Source organism: Hyperolius riggenbachi, chromosome 5 (genome assembly GCF_040937935.1).
Source record: "Hyperolius riggenbachi isolate aHypRig1 chromosome 5, aHypRig1.pri, whole genome shotgun sequence".
In the NCBI taxonomy this organism is placed as follows: Eukaryota; Metazoa; Chordata; class Amphibia; order Anura; family Hyperoliidae; genus Hyperolius; species Hyperolius riggenbachi.
Window position 1 is genome coordinate 275,863,669 of NC_090650.1, and position 19,088 is coordinate 275,882,756.

Consider the following 19,088-nt stretch of genomic DNA (forward strand, 5'->3'; position numbering starts at 1 on the left):
AAACATAAAAAAATATTTTGGGTAACATATTCTAAATAAATACATTGCATGTCCTTTTTACCTCTGTGTCATGCATTGGTGGTCCTTTTTTCCCCTTCTAAAAAATGTGTTGCTCCTCAAAGAGGGCACATATGCCTGGATAACTTACGGGTCAGTACTCCTTTGCCAAGACTGTATGGAGTTCATAAATGGTCTTCTAACTCTGTGCACAAGTGATTCAATGCACTGAGCACCCCCAGTTTGTGCATGCTCAGTAAAGTCCCACTCATGCACAGAGCCGCCATGTGCCTACTAGGTGCATGGCTGATTGGGGCGTGTAATGGGCAGGTGAAATGTGTGGACTACATGGGAAGTGTGGAAAAAAAGCAAGTCTAACTCTTCCTCCTCTTCCATATGCAACAGATAGACAGGCAAATATTTGGGAAATGGTTTGTGGGGACCAGGGGACGACCAGAAGGGATCGTGTAAGGAATAGCGGAGATGCCGCCGCGGAGACAAGCGGCATGGCGGCTATCTCCGCGTATCAGCCGGCGGACTCTGCTGCGCGGTTAGATGCTCAAGTTATGCCTGTTCCTTCCATTACTCACAGGTTAAGGGCTACGCGCGCACGAGCAGAGCGACAGGACCTTTATGCAGCTAAGAGGGGGGTCAGCTGATCGTGCGGTCAGCTGACTCCAGCTGGCATCCGGATTGGCTGAGGGATTGGGGCGCGCTGTGGAGCTTGCTGGGTATATATAGAGCAGGCCTGTCAGTAGCTCCGCGTCTGCTGTTGCATATGCTATATTGTGTTAGCGCTCAGACCCCAGTCAGTTCCCAAAGTGTGTTAGAACCAGCCGGAGCTGGGAATTCACACTTAGCTAGATTCTGTTGATAGCTTTAAAGTACTAGTGCAGTATTTATTTGTTATGACCAATTGCTTCCTCTGACTATTCTTCCGTTTGTCGATTCTGAACCTCACTCTGTCTGATTCACGTTGCCGACCCTGCCTGTTCCTGACGTTGAATCAGTCTTCCGTTTCTGTACTTTGTCTGTCCTCCCATTGTGGACTCTGCCTGTCTGACCTCTCTACCCACACTAGTGTGTCCTGCCTCTAGTGAGTTTCCTGCACCAATCTCCTAGGTGTAGGATACTGCCAAATAGTCGGGATACATGCTCCACAGGTATCCTAGGCTGCAGTACTGTCTGTGTCACTTGCTACTAGGCTGCAGTACTATCTGTGCTACTAGGCTGCAGTACTATCTGTATCACTTGCTACTAGGCTGCAGTACTATCTGTGTCACTCGCTACTTGGCTGCAGCACTGTCTGAAGTCTCCTGCTCCTCGGAAGACTTCTCCCTCTCTCTCTTACTGTTGCACCAAGCACTAACACGTTGGTAGTCCTGTGTCTGGCTATACTGGTATTATTGGTGATTGTGCAGATCACACATAATCAGGTATAGCATCTGCATTATTGGTGATACTGCAGATCACCAATAATCAGAATATCTGTAAGCTGACACCAATCATTACAGAACAGCAGACCAAACATTATGGACGCACTACATAGTCATGTTGAAGTCCTGACCACCGCGGTAAACGGTATCTCCGGGGTGATTATTGACCAACAATCCCAGATTACACAACTGGCTGGGGTTGATCAGGAACTTCAATCGACTATAAATACAGTGCGATCCCCTCCAGTTACAGACCTTCGCATGTCTGCACCTGAAAAATTTTCAGGACATATGTCTGACTTTCAGAACTTCAGAAATCGAGTGCTATCTTATTTTGAGTTGAGGCCTACCCTGTCAGGGACTGAGTCTCAGAGAGTTACATTTATAAGGACCCTTTTGTCTGGAGATTCGCAAACATGGGCATATAGTCTTCATGCAGGACATGAGGCGTTATCATCAGTTCAGGAATTTTTTAAGGCCATGGCAATTATATATGATGATCCGGATATTTCGATCACTGCTGAGAGGAAACTCAAGGCTCTCAGGCAGGGTCGCAATCCGGTGGAGGTTTATGCTGTGGAGTTTAGGAAGTGGGCTGTGTCAGCTAGATGGGGAACATATGCATTGCTAGACTGTTTCCTGTCAGGATTGTCCGATGCAGTCTCTGATTTGATGTTAGGACAGCCTGAGCCCAAATCTATAGACGAAGCAATTTCTTTGGCCGTGCGGGTAGATCGCCGCCTGCGCTACCAGAAACAGATTCGTGGTAGGAGTGCTATAAGATCTGTCTCTTATGCCTCCTTTCCACCCTCGTCATCTCCAGATGAGCCGATGTTAAGATCTGTCTCCTAAGCCTCCTCTCCACCCTCGTCACCTCCAGACGAGCCGATGCAAATCGGACACTCTGGGTTGACACAAGTAGAAAAGAATCGCAGAGGGTCAGAAAGACTCTGTCTATACTGTGCTGAGGAGGGTCACGTTGGTCAGAATTGTCCTAAGAAGTCGGGAAAACGCTGCCGCCTGGGTGTAGTCAGGGGTAATACCCTAGGCAAGCAGTCTTTACCTCTTAGCAATAATCGTTTGCTCCTCCCCTGCTCCATCACTTGGGAAGGTCAGACCACGGCTACAGAGGCCTTCGTAGACTCTGGCTCTGCAGCCAATTTTATAGAATTGAATTTCGCAAAAAAATTGGGGATTCCGTTGCTCCCTTTACACCGGCAGATTGTGGTCACAGCAGTAGATGACTCTCCGCTACAGTGTAGACAACCTCTTTCTCAGACTCCCTTACTGACTTGTAACATAGGGGTCTTGCATAAAGAGGAATTGCAGTTCTTTGTCCTGCGCATGGTTACCTCTACTATCATACTTGGTATACCCTGGTTGCAACTCCACTCTCCTCAGATCGACTGGGCCTCAGGTCAGCTACAAAGCTGGTCTACCCATTGTCGTCATCATTGTTTGGAGAGGGTTGCTATTTGCGCCACCAAGATTCAGGTAAAAGGGGTACCAGTGGAGTACACAGAGTTTGCGGATGTATTCTGCCCCAAGTCTGCAGATAAACTCCCGCCTCACAGGGGCTACGATTGTCCTATAGAATTAAGAGCTGGTTGTATGCCCCCTAGAGGCCATCTTTACAATTTGTCTGGGCCTGAGAAACTGGCAATGCAAGAATACATTGAAGAGAATTTAGCCAAAGGCTTTATCCGTCCGTCCCGGTCACCGGCTGGGGCTGGATTCTTCTTTGTACCGAAGAAAAATGGAGGCCTTAGGCCCTGTATTGACTACAGAGGTCTAAATAAAATCACGGTGAAAAATCTGTACCCGTTACCTTTGATAGACGATTTGTTCACACAAGTTACCAATGCCAGTATCTTCTCCAAACTAGACCTGCGAGGGGCATACAACCTTGTACGTATTAGAGATGGTGATGAATGGAAGACGGCGTTCAACACGCCCGACGGGCATTACGAATATCTAGTTATGCCTTTCGGGTTGTGTAATGCCCCTGCTGTCTTCCAGGAATTAATTAATGAGGTTTTTCGGGAGGTCTTGGGAAAATTTGTACTTGTGTATCTGGATGATATACTAATTTTCTCAGCTAATCTGACAGAACATCGTAAACATGTCAAATTTTTTCCTCAGAAATTAAGACAAAATTCACTTTATGCAAAGTTGGAAAAATGCCTCTTTGAAGTCACAGAGGTTCCATTCTTGGGATACATCATTTCCACTTCTGGACTTTTGATGGATCCTGAGAAAGTCTCTGCTGTGTTGGAGTGGCCTCAACCTGTGGGATTGAAGGCACTCCAGAGATTCCTTGGCTTTGCCAACTACTACAGAAAGTTCATCAAAGGTTTCTCCTCTGTAGTGTCACCCCTCACTAGTCTTACCAAGAAAGGGGTTGACCCATATCATTGGTCAGAAGAGGCTCAATCAGCCTTTGCCACTTTGAAAAAAGTGTTTTGCTCCGCCCCCATCCTGAGACATGTGGACGTCACCTTCCCCTTTATTGTGGAAGTCGATGCGTCTGAAATAGGGGTTGGGGCTGTGCTGTCTCAGTGTTCTGCTCTTCAGGGCAAGCTGCACCCCTGTGCTTTCTTTTCACGTAGGTTCTCTCCCGCAGAGAGGAACTACGATATTGGTAATCGGGAGCTTTTGGCCATCAAGTTAGCCTTTGAAGAATGGCGCCATTGGCTGGAAGGGGCAGAACATACAATTACGGTTTATACAGATCATAAGAAACTGGAGTACATCGAAGGGGCCAAGAGGCTTAGTCCTCGGCAGGCCCGTTGGTCTTTATTCTTTTCAAGGTTTAGATTCATTATAACTTACACACCAGGGAGCAAGAACGTTAAAGCTGACGCTTTGTCTAGGTGTTTTGAGCCTGAGACAGTCCAGCCCGCAACTCCTGAGTCCATTCTACCTCAGAAGGTAGTGTTGGCAGCTACCGAGACCTGGGAGGACTGGGCAGCTACCCTGGCTCCGTATCAACAAGATATCCCAGAAGGGAAACCTGACGGGGTGATGTTTGTACCATTCCCCTTCCGAGTACAACTCTTACAATTATTCCATACCCATAAGAATGCTGGGCACCCAGGGGCTATTTGAACTCAGGATCTTTTAGCTAGATGTATATGGTGGCCTTCTCTGGCGTCTGATTGTAAGGAGTTTGTGAGAGAATTTTCAGTTTGTGCTAGAAACAAACCCTCCCGCCAGGCTCCAGTTGGCACGTTACAACCTCTACCAGTGCCAAATGAGCCTTGGACTCATTTGTCAATGGACTTTGTAGGGGAACTCCCTAGGTCTGAGGGTAGAACGGTCGTTTGGGTGGTGGTAGATAGGTTCAGCAAGATGGCTCATTTCGTCCCTCTGAAAGGACTCCCCTCGGCCCAAGAATTAGCTGATCTCTTCATTCAGCACATCTTCCGGCTGCATGGAATTCCGGAGAATGTGGTGTCAGATAGGGGAGTCCAGTTTGTGTCAAAATTTTGGAGAGCCTTTTGCCATCAGTTGGGTATGGACCTATCTTTCTCATCAGGCTACCACCCACAGACCAATGGCCAGACCGAAAGAGTTAACCAACAATTTCTCAGGTGTTATGTGGCAGATGCACAATCAGATTGGGTGAAGTTCCTGCCGTTAGCCGAGTTTGCAGATAATATCCTGAGGAATTCCTCTTCAGGGTTTTCCCCGTTTCAGGTGGTATCAGGAAAACCTCCCAAGTTTTCTCCTTTACCGGTGGCATCTTCCCCTTTCCCGGCTCTGGAGGATTGGCAAAGGGCATTAAAGGAGATTTGGGGTTCAGTTAAGAGGAATTCGGGGAAGGCGTTTCAGTCCCAGAAAAAACAGGCAGACAAGAGACGGTCTGTCGAGTGGAAGTTTTCCCCAGGGGACATGGTGTGGGTTTCGACTCGGCATTTGGCATTGAAACAACCGTCACCCAAGTTAGGACCTAGATTTATTGGCCCATATCCTGTCACAAAAAAGATTAATGACGTCACATATGCAATTGATCTCCCAGCCAGCATGAGAGGTGTGAGATCATTCCATGTGTCTCTATTGAAGCCTGCTGTGCATGTGGATTCCTCTACCCTCCCCCCCCCCTGGATTCTCCATTATTGCAGAATTCTGTGCAGTACCTGGTCCATTGGAAAGGATATGGACTGGAGGTGAGAACTTGGGTGCCGAGTTGTCGCATGCATGCTGAAGAATTAAGGAAGGAATTTCATGAATTGCACCCGGAGAAGCCGGGTGGGAAGTGTCCGGAGTCTACTCCTCAGGGGGGGGGGGGGTACTGTAAGGAATAGCGGAGATGCCGCCGTGGAGACAAGCGGCATGGCGGCTATCTCTGCGTATCAGCCGGCGGCCTCTGCCGCGCGGTTAGATGCTCAAGTTATGCCTGGTCCTTCTATTACTCACAGGTTAAGGGCTACGCGCCCTCGAGCAGAGCGACAGGACCTTTATGCAGCTAAGAGGGGGGTCAGCTGATCCTGCGGTCAGCTGACTCCAGCTGGCATCCGGATTGGCTGAGGGATTGGGGCGGCGCTGTGGAGCTTGCTAGATATATATAGAACAGGCCTGTCAGTAGCTCCGCGTCTGCTGTTGCGTATGCTATATTGTGTTAGCGCTCAGACCCCAGTCAGTTCCCAAACTGTGTTAGAACCAGCCGGAGCTGGGAATTCACACTTAGCTAGATTCTGTTGATAGCTTTAAAGTACTAGTGCATTGTTTATTTGTTATGACCAATTACTTCCTCTGACTATTCTTCCGTTTGTCGATTCTGTACCTCACTCTATTTGATTCACGTTGCCGACCCTGCCTGTTCCTGACGTTAAATCAGTCTTCCGATTCTGTACTTTGTCTGTCCGCCCGTTGTGGACTCTGCCTGTCTGACCTCTCTACCCACACTAGTGGGTCCTGCCTCTAGTGAGGGAAATCAGTTTCCTGCACCAATCTCCTAGGTGTAGGATACTGCCAAATAGTCGGGATACTTGCTCCACAGGTATCCTAGGCTGCAGTACTGTCTGTGTCACTTGCTACTAGGCTGCAGTACTATCTGTGTCACTCGCTACTTGGCTGCAGCACTGTCTGAAGTCTCCTGCTCCTCGGAAGACTTCTCCCTCTCTCTCTTACTGTTGCACCAAGCACTAACACGTTGGTAGTCCTGTGTCTGGCTATACTGGTATTATTGGTGATTGTGCAGATCACACATAATCAGGTATAGCATCTGCATTATTGGTGATACTGCAGATCACCATTAATCAGAATATCTGTTAGCTGACACCAATCGTTACAGATCGAACAGTGCTGTGAGTTATGTGTCACTTAAGGGCACATACCTTTATGTTTAACCACTTAATGACAAGCTGACTTATAAAAACGTCCTGCTAGAGCCTCCTAATGGCTTCAGGACGTTTTTATAAGTCAAACAGTGCTGCTGCCGCTGTGCACGTGCATGTGCACGTGAAAATAGTGGGAAAAAAACACCATAAAAAAACTCCACTATGCATATTTACCCAAACAAAATCCAGCACAGTCTTTAGCAATTTCTTTGTTTGTAGCAGAAGTTAGGCTCCCTGCACACTGCAAATCCATTTTCCGATTCCGTTTCCGATTCCGATTTGCAATTCCGATTTTCCCTGAATGCAATCAACAGAAAAACTGAGTAAAAAACACAGCAAGCAGTAACGATTAAAAGTTGGAATCGGAATCGGATGTAAAAAACGATTAAAAATCGGAATCGCATGCAGTGTGCAGGGAGCCTTAGGGCCCTTTTCCACCAGTGCATAGCATAGCAAAATCGCGGCCGTGAACGTCGGGGAATCGCCGCTAATTGCGATTCATCAATCGCTAGCGTTCAGCGTGAACGCTAGCGATTGCTAGTGGAAAAGGGCCCTTAAAGTGGTTTTTACAAATAGACAAACCTCTTCCTCTTTTCTGCCTGATCTTTTCTTTCTAAACACAGTGAGCCTCTACAAATTTAATAGCCACACTAGTCATTTACGAACCTATAATATCATAATCTTAATCTCTCATTGGCAACGTATGTCTTTTTATTAGTCCGGTTCTACAAAAACCTCAAACATGCTTCTTCAGGCCCACAAAAAATTGCATAAGATGAACAGTGTATGTCATTGACCAACACGGAGACCATCATTTGATCTTAAATTAGCTTATTTTAGAAACTGAGAATAAATAAAATGTGTCTTTAAATTAACTAATCGACTTGGTTTGATAATGTGATAATTACACAATATGATTTTCTCATTTATTTAAAGTGAACCAGAGATGAAAATAAACTAATGAGATAAACAATTGAGTCTGTCCTTCTACTCCTAAAAATGACTCTTTTAGATATCTCAAGGCTTTATTTTATGTATAACCATTTACAAAGCAGATTTAATGTGTCATAGTCTCTGCTCAATTGCAGTGCCTCAAGAGTCCCGGAGTGAAAATACATGAACTATGGACCTTTTTATCTTTTTCTCTCACAGTAAAAAGCCCAGGTGTCGGCTTAGGAAAGTGTTTTATAGCTGTAATTTGTTATCAGGGAACCGGCTGAGTCCCGACTGGAGAAAAACTGTCAGTTCCATAGCTAATTGTAAACTCCTTCAGTCAGGGAAAAAGGAAAAGGAGCACAACATAAGTGTCTGTATGCTTGCCACTGTATATACACATGTATATTATCACCATGTCACATCTCATCTCTGGTACACTTTAAAGAGGAACTCCAGTGAAAATAATGTAATAAAAAAAAGTGCTTCATTTTTACAATAATTATGTATAAATGATTTAGTCAGTGTTTGCTCATTGTAAAATCTTTCCTCTCCCAGATTCACATTCTGACATGTATTACATGGTGACATTGTTACTGTGGGCAGATTATGTAGCTGTTTCTAGTTGCTCTGGCTTTAACAGACAGCTATAAACAGCTATTTCCTGTCTGTGAACATTGTTACATTGTGGCAGTTTGCCCAGAGTACCGTACGGTACCAGAGCCTCTTGTGGGAGGGGTTTCAGCACAAAATCAGTCATACAGCGCCCCCTGATGGTCTGTTTGTGAAAATCATTATATTTATCATGTAAAAGTGGGTATCAGCTACTGATTGGGATAAAGTTCAATTCTTGGTCGGAGTTTCTCTTTAAGTAATTGCTTAAAATGTAAGGCAGGGAGAGAATTTGATGGTGATATGGTGGGGATGAATACAATTTTTAATGAGGATGTGGCAGGGATAGTTAGAAAAGGAAAAGTAATTGCTGATGATCGGTCTGGTGGAAATTGATTAGAAATGTGATGGGCATGGGGTAAAAACAGTGGCAAAGGATAAAATGGTAGAAGGGTATGGGTATATTCAAAATGAATTGATACAGGTAATGACAAGACTTTGTCCCTACTCACAGCTCTATTACAAGATTCCCCTGTTCTGTGGGTCCCGTAGCAGTTGCGTGAAGTGTTTTCATTAAAATGACTAACTTTTACTAGCTCTATGGAATAAGTGGGGGTATGTAGGGGTATTCCACTACTTGGAATGAATGGATTATTTCCCCCTGCCCTTGAAAAAAAGTGCTAGAGATAAAATAGAGGCTTCATATTATGTAGCTTTACACTTAATAAGGAGTTTTTTTAAGTACAATATACGTATGCCTAAAATATGGCAGGGTGGAGATACCTTTACTAGGAAAAATGAGCATCTCGGAAAGAATATATATATAGCAGGGCTTACATTTTTTTCTTCCAGCTGTTTCTGGAAAAGGAGGTAGGAGGTAGTTACGAAAATAACTATAGAAAATGTCATAACTTCCATCAAACCAGTTGATGAAAACCATATTTAAAAAAAAGAAAGCAACGTTTTAGCATTGAATATTGTACAGCAAATCCAATTTTTTATATTGGACACTTCTAATAAATGCTAATACATTAGGGTACTTATTTTTTGTAGATGTTGGGGAGTCTCATTGATTTGTCATCTTGCCCAGGATTTAAAAATGCCATATATCAGAAGCTTGTAAGGATGTTTGAAGCCACAAAAATACATTTTAACTGTTTTCCACTACTCAGAACATACATTCTCTTTCATATGTAAGTACAAATAGAATTGACAAACAAAAAAGTACAGTATAGGTTCTGTCAATTTTTTCATAGTGCATTTGTTACTCTTTAAATCTCTGGAATGACCAAACAGATCGATTTTTTTCAACAGTTGCAATCAATTTATTTTTATTTTCCATTAATTTCACATTGACTTCCTCAGTTATCTAGTACTCTTGGACTCCCAATCATTTTTACATGCAGTTTTTAATGACGAGCTCCCCTGGGTTTGTTTATTCTTTTTAAAATTTCTATGTGCCAGATTTATGACAGGTTTTTGTAAAACAAAAAAAAAAATTGGGGGCGTTTCAATATGCTATTAGTGATGATGAATTTTATAAAACAAAAGAATGCTTATTTGTGCTCTGTATGATAAAAGAAATGAGAAAATATTCAAGCACTACTTGCTAGTATGTGCACAAATGAATCAGCTAAAAGGTAAAACAGACTAACATAATTAGCATAGGATTTAGATGCTAAAGACTGTCTTGTACATTGAACAGGAAAGTGAGTAAGCCAAAATGGTGGCTGGATACTAATAAGCGGAAATTAATTTGTACTCCTGTGTTCTAAAATTAGAACATCCATATAATTTACCAGGCTTCATATGACATAAATTATTTTAATACATATTGTTGTAAATTGTTTATTATGTAAAAAGTCATGTAAATCAACATTATCATTAGTTATACAAACCATGATTAACCATTAAAGTACTTTTCTGTGGAATTTTCAGTTTGTTCTTGAACTTGCATTCCTTGATTATGCTAAACTTCAAGTAGATAGATATAAAAAAAAAGAACATCAAAAGAAGTGTATTATCGCATTTATTCTATTTTATTTTATTACATATAGCCCAAAAAAACCACAATATTTAAAAAACAAATTTATTTAGGAACTTAGCTATTTTAAATAATGGTTTCATGATGAATCATGATACATTTCTAATTTAACCACTTTACCACCATCGGTGCGTTTACCTATGCCTCTTTTAACACCCTTTTCCCACCAGGGGCGTAGATACACGCACCCCCCGCCGCTCCAGCCGCTGTTTGCGCTCCCGCGCTCGTGCACGCCGCCGCCCGCTCACTTGGAGATCAATGAACAGGAAAAACCGTTACCGTTCGTTGATCTAAGCCCCCCAGCAATGATCGGCTGCTTCTATGAGAAGCGCACGATCATTGTGAAAAAAAAAGTTTCACAGCATCATAGCAGTTCCTGTAAGCGTACTTCCTACGCTTACAGGACGCATGCACAAAGAATTACTGTAGCCATCTTGAGGCCAAATAGTAAAATTACACCCAAAAACATTTTTCATATATAAATACATGGTTTTATATTATAAATTAACTCATTACCTCCCACATTCCCCAATTTTTATTTTTATTTTTTTTGGTAATAAAAAGAAAAAAAATACAATAAAAAAAATACATAAATAGTTACCTTAGGGACTGAACTCTTTAAATATTTATGTCAAGAGGGTACAACACTGTTACTTTATAAACTGTGGGCTTGTAATTAGGGATGGATGCAAAACTGAAAAAATGCCCCTTTATTTCCAAATAAAATATTGGCGCCAAACCTTGAGATAGCAAAAATCAATTAACCCTTTGCACTCTCACATGCAAATGCTCAAACAAATGCATTCACAGATTTACTCATCCAGGCACAACTGTTATCCCTACAGCTAAATTAAAAGCCAGGGTTTTAGTTCACAGAAGAATACATTCTTATGCTTAGTCACCTATACTGCGTAGAAGTACCCAGGTAAACATAGGTGTCCTAACTCTGGCCCTGTAACATTGAGATAGGGACAGGGACATCATTTAAACTGTGTAATAACCGGAAAATACATTGACAAATGGGCAAATACATTTCATGGATTTTAATTACAGTAGCATGCATTATTTAAAAACTATAATGGCCGAAAACTGAAAAATAATGATTTTTTTCCCACATTTTTTCCTATTTTCCTATTAAAACACATTTAGAATAAAATAAATCTTGGCATAATGTTCCACCTAAAGAAAGCCTAATTTCCTTGCGATAAGTAATGATAAAGTTATAGATGAATGAATGGAAGGAGTGCTGAAAGGTGAAAATTGAATTACTCTGGTGCTCAAGGGGTAAAACCCCTCAGTTGGGAAGTGGTTAAAAAAAAATTAAATTCATTCAAAAAATTTAAATTTTTATGCACTAAAGTGTATAAATACTTATAAATGAAAAATCAGCGTTCGTCCTTATAATACATGAATGTTGACCGACAAAGGGGTAGTTCCATATTTGTATAAAGCCAATGTAGCTACCTGAATCTGTGTTGTGTAATCAGGTTTGGTAGAGTGTCTAAAAGTGCTGTGTGACAATCTTTCACTGTGAGTTTCCTTACAGTAGATCTCACTATCATGGCTCCTCATTGTACTGTACTGGGGTGCTTCACAATCCAAGCAGTCTACTCAAACCTATCTATATTTTTGCCACAGTGAAAATACGCCAAGGAAGCATTCCACTGGCTGAAAACTGCATGTATGGGGGTATGGTCTTTATGCATGAAAGTGCGCTAAATATACTGCACACATGCAGCTCAGGTCACTATTACCATATGCACACAGCGCGTGGTCCTGTCAGCGTATCATGCACTTGTAACTGCCGCGTGATGAGCTCGTAGCGAGACCATGGTACTCCAATAGCGTGCCCGTTATTGTGGTAATGCGCACGTTACCAAAGTAGCAGCCACGCTAGTGGAGTATTAACTTTCATGCATCAAGCCATAAGATATAAACAAAGCAACACGTTTGGGACTACCACAACTTCATCAGGTGTTACATTCACAATTATTTCCACTTTATATCACGAATAGGCCTCCCATCTAACCTCACCTAGGAAATGACAACAATAAACATGTACATAAGTATCAAAACTTATAAACAGCCTAAGCTAATCATCACAGGAGGACAGAGTTACATACTAAACAGCAATATATAGATATAGGAAGTATAACTGATGCTGAAACCAGGTTAATTACCCCATAAAAGTGGGTAATCTGAATAATATACAGCATTCTGCTATAATGTCTCCACAGTGCCTCTTTAATAGGGTTTTAATGAATACAGTAGGTACTATGAAAGTGCACTTTTCATCTAACTGTCCTCCGTGTTTCCATTCTAATGATGTGAGCTGGGCTTTAAGAGAAAATGTATTTGTAATTATCTGTTAATGCCAATGTACTTACAAGTGCTGCATGTGCATTAGCAATTTTTGTGTATTCCACATTCAGTTCAATGGAATATTCTCCTTGAAAATACGTCTTTCATTCCACTGCAAAAAATGTGAACTAGCCTTGGCCTCTCTGAGTTACATTTAAAAGAAAGAACACAGCCATTTTTCCAACTGAAATACAGAACATACTGATGTATGATTTTATAAGCCAGAGTACATCTGAGTTGTTGGAATGCTAACACTCTAAAAACTAACTATTTGCAGTTAAAAGTTTGTGAAATGTTTTCATTGATATTTGTAATAAAAATGCTTCAGTTTTTCTTTGCTGAATATTAATCTGGAGGATATTAAAGGTGTATGTTAGGGTGCATACACACATCCAATTTTGATTGGTCAACGTTTGGCCAATTATTCTACTTCCATGTGGTATAAGAGCATACCTACCCAATCTGTTCATAGTATTCCAAATCTGTTGGCCCTCATACTACATGGAACTGGTAAAATCGGCCAGTAACTGGTCAATAAAAATTGGTTGTGTGTACGCACCCTTACCTGCTTTTAGCTACATGTGATTGTCAAGCAAGTGTCCTCAGTTTGTTTCACAATGATTAAAACTTTATTCAGACAGACAACGAACAGATGCAGCCATGGACCCAGCACCACTAATGTTACTCAGCAGCTATTAGCTTTCCTTATAGGTGGTCCATGGTCACATCCATGGTTGAGTTGCTTTTTATATGCAGCCATTTAAAAAGCTGATGAAATGCTTGTGTGAATGAAGTGTAATAATGAACAAAACAACCTTTGCTAATTCCAGGACATGCTTATACCCAGGCTGAGGGTGACACTCTGATCAGAATAAACCACACAAACAAGAGGTTGCCCCCCTTGGCTGCAAAAATTCTTGTCTCCAATTACCATTAAAATCCCAGGTATTAGTTACATGAAATTACAATTGCATGTTTAAGACATGGGGTAGTTACAAACCTCCTGGGTTTCCCATTCTCCTATTACAGTGTCCTTAACCTCCCTGGCGGTATGATTATTTTCGGAGTTTAGGATCTTTTCCGAACGTTTCAGACCCTAAAACCAGGAAAAAAATCATGCTGCCAGAACGCCAGCAGCAGCCCCAGCATTCACTCACCTCCCTGGGCTCCAGCGCTGCAATTTTCTTTCCATCCTCCCAGTGGCACTGTAACTCTATAGTGAGATCACTGATGGCAATCTCAACAGAGTGATTCAGAGCCTCCATGGAGAGGAAGTAGAATGAATGCCTGCATTTGGATCCCCCAGGAGTTGAGTAAAAACACCCGCTGCGCTCCATTGCTCTGCATTGAGCTACCTGCGGCTAGCCCGAGTGCAGCTTGGGGTTACCGCCAGGGAGGTTAATAAGAGGATATGTATCGCAGATATGCCAGAAATTTGCAGTGGTGGCCAAAGCACCCTTGGAATGGAAGCCAATCCTTTTAGAGGTGACCTGGAGTGTCTGTTCACATTTCTCTGGTTTATTCTGGTGCTTTATCTGGGTGTCACCATCAGCTTGGTTATAAAAAAGGATGATCGATGAGATCAAATATTTCCAAGTTCATGCAGGATTATGTAAATTTGCATGCAAATCTATGCAGCTTGAAAATGGACCAATCAAGACCCACCAAAGGTTTGAATTGATTGGTCCATTTTCAAGCTGCATATATTTGCATAACATGTATATAATCCTGCATGACTTCAGAAATATTTGCATCTTATTGATCATCCCTAGCTATAAGTATGCATAGGAATCAGAAATGTTTGCTCTGTTCATATGCGCTTTGTGTCCTATCGGAGAAAAGCGCTTTACAAATATTATTATTGTATTATTGCAGTTGGATCCTGCAATTAGCTGTGGCATGGCTACTTTCAATTCTAGCAGTGGTTTGACAGTCCCTACACATTTCTGCCATGTTTATCTGCAATACACATCAAGCTATAAAGGTATTATGGGAAATTTGGTGAAGGCAAACTGATTCATTAAACTGATTCAAAATCAATATCCTTTAACATTGGCAGAGCATTTCAGCTACTGTATATAATTGGCCGGGAGTATGGGGAATTCTTAAAGTAAAGTATTGGCCAGGTCAGTGTAAGGAGTAGAGGCAGAGAGTGGGGAGGGAGGGGTTTAAGCCCTGCAGGAGCTTACAGGAGACAGAGGCACCCTGATTCCCAGCTATAAGTTAGCAAATTTAGGTATGACTCAAGTATAAGGCGATCCCTATGTTTTCACTTTACAAATAAACTGACGTTCTATTAAGAAGCTGTGTACTGCGTGCTGGATGAAGTCCCCAATCAACTTTACACTACTCATAAGCCACTTTCTGCAGCATGGATTAGAATTGCTGTGGAGCACAGTCTTCTAATAGATGTTATTCTGTGCCCCAGTCCTCTGAAAACTGAAAAGTCAAACAGCGGAAGCTCCTCTCCCAAACACTGATGTAAACTGCCGTGACTGAGCAGTGTCTGTTCATGTGACTGAGGAAGGAGGAGGAAAAAAACCCTTCCCCACAATCCACCAGGCCTTTCTCACAATTCCCTGGGCCATGCACACCTCCCAGAACTCAGCAACTACAGCAGGTATGGGTAAGTTGGGGAAAAATCGAGGGGTACATATTCATACTCCATTAAAAAAGGAAGTATGCATACATATTTAGGGCAATAACTATTTTTTTATGTAGCAACCCCCTTTAAGCCATGGCTTTAACCTGCCACAAATCTAATTTCACCCAAAAAGGTACAACGTTGGCACTCTGATCTAAGGTATCTAATGGTACTTTGAGCCTTTGATTGGTGATGGGATTTTCATTAACTGTTATGCAGTTCCAATGGAGCTTTAGTTGCCAGTTTAGTAAAAATGGATGTGCTGACCATTTGGCAGCATACACAGAACAAAAACAAAGTAAATAAAAAAAATGACTCAACATTACTATAAAGAAACAAATCTAATTATGTTTTCTGTTAAATCTTTGCAACACTGTACATTCACAATTCTGAGCTTACAGCATACAGTAGATTTGTGTTGCTTGCCCTTTCCTGACGCACCAAGCAACACATTCAGCAGACAGGAGCAATGAATGCAGGTTGGCATGAAAGCCTCAGGCTAATTTACTTTTATTTACTTGTGCTGTCACAGTAATGTCTATATTCAGAACAAGATCCTGTTGCCTTCCACGTGGCTCATCCCCAACAGCAAGCTGAGCTGGATTCTTGTTTAGTGCTTATTGATGCTGCTTTTTTATTGTAGTAATATACTGGCGGTGTCACCATTTTGGCCCAGGAAAGGACTACTGTATATTACATTTTAGATGCAAGGAATGTATAAATGTAAAAGAGTACAGTAAAACCTTGGATTGAGAGTAACTTGGTTTAAGTGCGCTTTGCTATACAAGCAAACATTTTTGTGTAATGTTGACTTTATATACAAGTGATGATGTACAAGTGATATACACATCACAACTGAGCCGATAGTTCTTCTCCCTTTGCCGCTGCAGAATTGTACTTAATTGTGCTTAATCTGAGTGTAGAGACTAAGTAAAGTCACATTTCAATGAAATACTCAAAAGTAACTGTCCATGGATAAGTTCCTTGCTAAAGCCACACACAAAAAAAGGTTGGGGCGAGCCAACAGACGGCAATGATTCTGTTAGTTATAGCATATTTATTTTATACTATTTTACTATAACTGTTTTTGGATTGTGGAACATATCAACTGGGTTTCCATTAATTCTTATGCGGAGATTTGCTTTGATATAAGAGTGTTTTGGATTATAAGCATGTTTCTGCAAGGAATTGTGCTTGCAAACCAAGGTTTCACTGTACTTGCATTGCATTGTATGAACATTGTATGAACAGCAAAATCAGCTTTAGTTTATATATGACATTAGCAATTTTTAGTATAAACTATATTTGCACATTAAATTATGATATTTGTATTATTATGATGATGATGATGATGATGAGTAGTAGTAGTAGTAGTAGTTGTTATTGTAGTAGTAATAATTGTAGAAATTACAGTAGAAGGAACAGTAGGAACAGAAGTAGTAATATAATTATTACTAGTAGTATTGGCAGTAGAAGCATTATTCTTTTTTCACTTAACTAAAAGTTATTTATTTTTTATACATTTTATTTTTATACACAGGTTTGTATTTGCAACCTTTTATTGTCAAGGTCACAAAAAGTAAAATTACTGAATTACATTTTTGCTGATATCACACACAGTCACCTTCCTTTTTCTGCAGGTTGTAGGAAATGTGGACCACCAAGGACAGCGACCACCCTGGTGATGACAATAGGAAATAGAGGAGATGGTGTAATAACAGATAGCACCAACACACAGAAACATAATAGGGTCACCTCTTTCTAAAGAAGAGCAAAATAGAAATTAGTCTGTGATGACGCTTTCCTATAGTTCCCTTTCTGAAGGGACTTTTTTCTTGTCGTTTTTCTTTTTTCTTTCTTTTTTTTTCCTGATAAAAGAATGGTCTCAGTAAGCAGCCCGAGGGGCAGAGAGATGAATACAGAAGTGCAGTATCAGCAGCCAGATTAGGCTGTCAGCCTCCAGAGCACTTCCCTGCACGAGAACTGATAAGAAGGAAAAGGTGAATGAGAACACTTGTCACAGCAGATGGTGGACTTGATTTGAAGGAGCAAAAGGGAGAAAGGCGGGGAGGACAGATCTGTTTGTGATGTTACAATGCGACTCGGAAAGGCCTTGTCCTTGACCCAACTTTATGTGCTTATTTCACTATACAATTACTATGGTAAAACATACCTCTCACTTCTGTGTTGTTGTCCAGAATGCTTTTGCTTGCATATCCATGATAACAACAAACAATATTAGTAGTAATAATAACAATGTTGATTAAAAATGTAAAAATGAATGCAAAAAAAAGACTATAGTGAAGTGATTATATATATTATATATTATTACTTAAAGTACCATTATTGTGAAAAAATTGTTAAATTGAATGTACATGTAAACATACAGTGGGGATAGTAGTGGTGGTGCTCAGAGTTCAGCTATTATGTAGCCAAATACCAAATAGTGGCAGACCTCTATAAAAAGACCAGGGGTTCAGCTACTATGTAGCCAACCCCCGAATATTGGCAGAGGGGTCAGTAACTGGCATACGGAGTTCAGCCACAAAGTAGCTGAACTACAGATATTGATGGAGCCAGTGGTCGGGGTGAGTAGCCAAGACCCACCCCTGCTATGGCTTAGTGTTAGGCATCGGTGGAGGGGGTAAGGTTTAGGAGTAGGTAGAGAAGAGGGGGTATTGTTAGGTGTAGATAGCACAGGGTTGATGTGAGAGGTTACAGAAGGGGATAGAATTATAGATATTCTTCTTTGGGCATTTCCTGGAACTCAAATTCCTGGAGGATTTTTTAGATGCCCAAAAAACACTTAGGAACCTTTACAGGGGAAGGCATTATATGCAGTATATAAGCAGAGGAAGGCAAGGCTAACATTTAGGATGCAAATGTCTGATTTCCGGAAATGTATTTGTGTTTTACTGTTGTTGTAAGATTTTCTTCCCTTGCAAAGGAGACATACTTCAATTTCAGGCTCAATTTAATTAGCTAAGAAAAGAAAAGACTCTTATTTCAAAAAACAGCTTCCTGAAGTGGTTAATACGACTTACTTCCATTTTCTCCCTGGAGCCTTACCATCAGTGGCGGCTCCAGGAATTTTTTTAGGGGGTGCTAAGCAGGTGCTGGACCAATTTCCGGGGAGCTGATGACCTTTTGCGCGCCGCAGCAAAAAAATGGGCGTGGCCAAAACCTGCAACGCGCGGAGCGCGCCGCGGTGGAAAAATGGGCGTGGTCATGACCAGATGAGGGCGGGGCTAACTGTAATTTAAAGTGAACCCAGGGTGAGAGTGATATGGTGGCTGCCATATTTATTTCCTTTTAAACAATTCTAGTTGCCTGGCAGCCCTGCTGATCTATTTGGCTGCAGTAGTGAACTGAATTACACCAGAAACGAGCATGCAGCTAATCTCTTCAGTTCTGACAATATTTTCAGAAACCCCTGACCTGCTGCATGCTTGTTCAGGGTCTATGGTTGAAAGAATTAGAGGCAGAGGACCAACACGGCAGCCAGGCAGCTGGTATTGCTTAAAAGGAGATAAATATGGCAGCCTCAATATTATTCTCACCTCGGGTTCCCTTTAAAAGTGCAACGCAAAGACAGAGGGCCCAAGTTTTGGTGACCCTTTCCCCAGAAAATTCACATAATTGTACAGGTTTTCTCAAGAAAATACACATATTGTGAGCAGATTTGAACAAAAAACACGTTCAATAACCCCAATATGCAC

General features: G+C 41.6%; 1 long non-coding RNA gene across 1 annotated transcript in view; it reads left to right on the plus strand.

The window, feature by feature from the left end:
- Nucleotides 1-17,605, plus strand: part of LOC137517658 (uncharacterized) — a 106,017-nt gene extending 88,412 nt beyond the window's left edge. The window contains exon 3 of the long non-coding RNA XR_011020611.1: nt 17,010-17,605. This is a non-coding gene — a long non-coding RNA (uncharacterized lncRNA). The remainder of the gene's footprint in view (nt 1-17,009) is intronic.
- The last annotated feature ends 1,483 nt before the right edge of the window (nt 17,606-19,088 follow it).